Here is a 4,425-nt window from a genome sequence, read left to right as displayed (position 1 = left end):
AAATAGAAAAAAGAATACAAGAGAATGGAATTCTCAGTTCTTTTCCTGTGAAACTACATCTGAAGAACACGAAGAACATCAAGGCTAAATAGTGAACTTCATAAAAGATGACGATAAGAATTGGAGGGATGGAGTTTGGGGGAAATGATAAATAATGTTGTTGATGACACAAAGATGAGACGGTTATTCACAGTCAGAAAGAACGTGTGAGGGTGCAGGAGGGTATAAACCTATTGTTCAGATGGCCAGAAAAATCGCTGATGAAATTTTACACTGATAACTGTGACACCTTTCAGAAGTAACACGACAAGAGAGTACTCAAACTGAAGGGAGGCTCGATTTATTTGATTTTACTTTTAAACAAAGAAGGATTAGGTATGCTCCTGATGGAGGTGTTTAACAGTATGCGGTGGGGTGGGGGGGGGGAGGTTGTTGTATGGACAGGGTGAAGAGAGAACAGCTTTTCCCATTACTCCGAGGCTGATTAATGAAGAGACACACTGTAACTATAAAGCGAAATTGGTCTCATCATTAATGTGCAAACTGCCGAAAAACGTTCCTATTTCTAAACGTGTTTGGTTTTAAAATATTTCAAGATTTATGTTGCCTCTCGAAAAATGCATTGTTTTTCCATTCAACTCGCGAACGTTCACAAAACAGGCAAATTTTTCCAACTATGATCCAATGTCCAATATTTACCCATTCCCTTAACAAGCCCAGACCTCTTTAAATTACTTATATCCTCTAACCATTTCAATGCTTGTATTCTCCCATGAAACATTCAAAATATTGTTCATAAGACGGAGATAATAGAAACTTTCCAAAAATGTTGATAATATAATGTTTTTACTCACTATCTAATGTATAAAGTTGCAACAATGCTAAAGTGTTTTGTTATTCCGTCACCCACTTCTCAGACCGCAGTTTCAAATAGCCATTAAATCTAAAAGGACTTGCCAAATCTTTACTTCCAATCTATATGGACATTTGTCCCTTTATTATGAAATGGGCATATTAATAATAGATTGCCTGTCTTACTGCAACAGTGTGATTTGGTTTATTAAAAACTAGGATAGGCCATCTGGTTGCCAGGCCTGCTGTGGTAATCAACAAGGCCTGACTGCGTTATTTTCTCCACATTAATGTCATATTCCCTACACATAGAGCAATCTGCATCTTCCTCAACCAAACCCCACGATTCCTGTTACCTCAGCCACCAACGATGAATAAAATCCAAAGAACTGTAGGTGGTGCAACACAAGAACATAGATGTTTAGACTGGCGGTAGGAAATTCAAGTATGCACTTATCCACACTAAACACCATCGGCCAGATATTGCAATCTGCCTCATTTCCCAAGCCCATCAATATTCATCTGTAAACTCTTTAGCTCTTCATTACAGCTTGTTTTACCAGTCTCTCCTTGCAGGTCATTTGGGCAGATTGCAAACAATTGAGGTCCGAAAACTGAACACTGCAGCACCTCAGTAGTTTCACTCCTCCAGAGAATACGATTTACCCCAATGCTTTGCTTTTCATTAGTCAGCCAATTCCCTATCCAATTCAATACTCTACACTTAAGCCCTGGAATCTAACCTTCTAGATCAGTCCTTTATGCACCATCTTGTCAAGTGCCTTCTGAAGTTTAGATGTACAGCAGTTACTGCATCCCAATTATCCACATTGTTGGTTACATTCTTAAAGAAGTCATTCCTGGTGAAGGGCTCTGACCCGAAACGTAGAATTTCCTGTTCCTTGGATGCTGCCTGACGTGCTGTGCTTTAACCAGCAACACATTTTCAGCTACATTCTTAAAGAACTCCAACAGATTTGTCAAGCACAACCTTGCTGACACTGGTAAATTGATTTTTGTGTTTCCAAGTGTTCAGTTATTTCCTACTTTATGGTTGTTGAAGAAATTTCCCCACGACAGAAGTTAATCTGATTTGTCTATAGTTTGTGATTTGTTTTCCTATCTCCTGTTTTGAATGCTAGTGCCACATTATTAATTTTCCAATACTTCGGCACTGTCCTAGAATCTAGGGATGTTTTGAAAATCGTAACTAATGCATCTAATACCACTGCTGTTACCTCCTTTAAAATGATAGAATGCAGACCGAGGGCCTGACCTAACTTTATTCCCATCAATGTATTTAATATCTTCCTCCTCATCATTGTACTTCTATCAAGATCCTTTGCAATTGTTGTACATTTTGGGAAGGAATTATCTTCTCACAGTAAAAATAGGAAATATTGGTTTTGCCTCTGCCAAATCTGAGTTCCCCATTATTACCTTACCGTCATCCTCTAAATTACCAACATTTCGGTACAGCATTCTTTTCCTTTTTGTCTACTCGGAGAAGTGTTCTTTATCAATTCTTATGATTTCTGCTCGTTTTCCTTCGTAGCCATTTTGATTTTGTTTTTAGTAACCATTTGCTGACAATGTAAGCGTTTTTCTTTAATTTATTCACAGGATGATGGTGTCACTGGGTTAGACAGCACTCATTGTCCGTCCCTAATTGCCCAGAGTACAGTTAAACGTCAACCAAATTTGTGTGGGTTTGACGTTCCATGTAGGTCAGACCAGGTAAGGATTGTGGTTTCTGTCCGGAAAGGAGATTCAGGAAACAGATGGGTGTATCCAACAATGAGCAGTGGATTCATTATCATTGATAGACTCTTAATTGCAGGTTTATGTTGAATTTATCTTCCACCATCTAACATGGTGGCATTTGAAGCGTGTCCCCAGAACATTATCTGGATTAGTAGTCGGCGATCATACAACCAGGCTATCACCTTCATGTTATTATTGATTTCCTTGTTAAGACATGGATCACTTTTCACCTTTTTACAATTCCTGTTCCACTCAGGATGAACTTTAATTGAGGGGTTTGACTATCTCCCTAAGTAGTTGCCACTGTTCTTCAACTGTCCTGCCCTTTAATGTTTTGCCAAGTCCACTCTTGCCAACCCCTTCCTCAGGCCAGTAAAATTATCATTGTCCTACAGTAAACCTCTCATATGTGACTCTATCTTTCCTGTTTCAATCTGAACGTGAAACCCTAGCATGCTGTGGTCACTCTTTATAAAATAATCCAGTAGTACAATATGATTTATCACGCCTTCCTCATTACATAATACCAAAGCCAGTTCTCTGTTTGGTTAGATTACATTTTACTCGAAGAAATAATCCTTCATACATTTGGTGAATCGTTCTCTGATTCCTCCAGTAAATATGAATGTTCAAATTACCCATGATTACTCTTGTGCCATCAATATTCCCTGCTTCATGCTTTTCGCTACTTTGAAAGTAGGTTGCCGGGGTGGGAGCTTGTGGGCTGGAAATGCTCCGACCAATGGGTATCTTTCCATGTGCATTATTTCGAACCAGATTGATTAATCATTATCGTCCCACGTGCTCGTATCATTTCTTAATACAGCCTTGACATTATCCTTAACCAATATAGACACTCCACCTGCTGTTCCTTCTTGTCTGAATAGAGTCTCCTTGGACATTTAACACCCGAGTCCTGAACTTCCTGTAACCACGTTTCAGTAATCTCCACAAGGCCATACTTATTTACCTTTGTTTGAGGTGTCAGCTCATTCATTTTACTCCAAATACTGCACACATTTAGATAAAAGGTTTGCCACATATTCAACTCGACTATCTTCCTCTTCCTTGCCTCACTTCCAGGTGGCACAGGGAGCAATCCCAAGATTACAGTCCTGGAGATCCTGCTTTTAAACTCACTCCGAGCACCCTGAGCTTTTTTTTTTGCAGAACCTTTCACTCATCTTACCTATGTCATTGGCACCAACGTGTACCACGTTGTTCACTATGCCCTGAACATGCTTTGAGACATTCTTGATCCTGTCACTAAACACCCTTTGTATGAAGAATTCATAGAATCACAGAATCCCTTAGGTGGAGAAGCAGGCCGTTTCATACAGCATGACCACGCTGACCCTCCAAAGAGTAACGTACCCCGACCCATCCCCCTACTCTGTTACTCTACACTTACCGCTGACTAATGCATCTAACCGGTACATTGCTGAACACTATTGGTGAAAAGTAAACATCCCAGACCTATTCCACTAATTTATGTAGAATCTGCTTTTTCACAACAGATACTGCCAGAGCTACTGGGCATTTCCCGAAACTTTGTTGAAGAATGCCAGTAGCATTGTTAGTAACTGGAATCATAACTAGAAAGAAAGATTTAGCTAATGGAAGGATGACAGTAAACGGGTCTTTTTATGGAGCAGAATATGTTATTGTGTGAACTTTCTAAGATCATCAAATTTACAGAAAACAGAAGATATTGTTATGAAGATCTAGAGGTGTATGTTGTTCTGAAAGGAGTTAAAGTATAAAATTTGACTGTGAAATCAACAGTGATGCTGAGTTGCCATGGAACAA

The sequence above is a fragment of the Hemiscyllium ocellatum genome, unplaced genomic scaffold (genome assembly GCF_020745735.1).
Source record: "Hemiscyllium ocellatum isolate sHemOce1 unplaced genomic scaffold, sHemOce1.pat.X.cur. scaffold_184_pat_ctg1, whole genome shotgun sequence".
NCBI classification, from domain to species: Eukaryota; Metazoa; Chordata; class Chondrichthyes; order Orectolobiformes; family Hemiscylliidae; genus Hemiscyllium; species Hemiscyllium ocellatum.
This window is presented reverse-complemented; position numbering follows the sequence as displayed.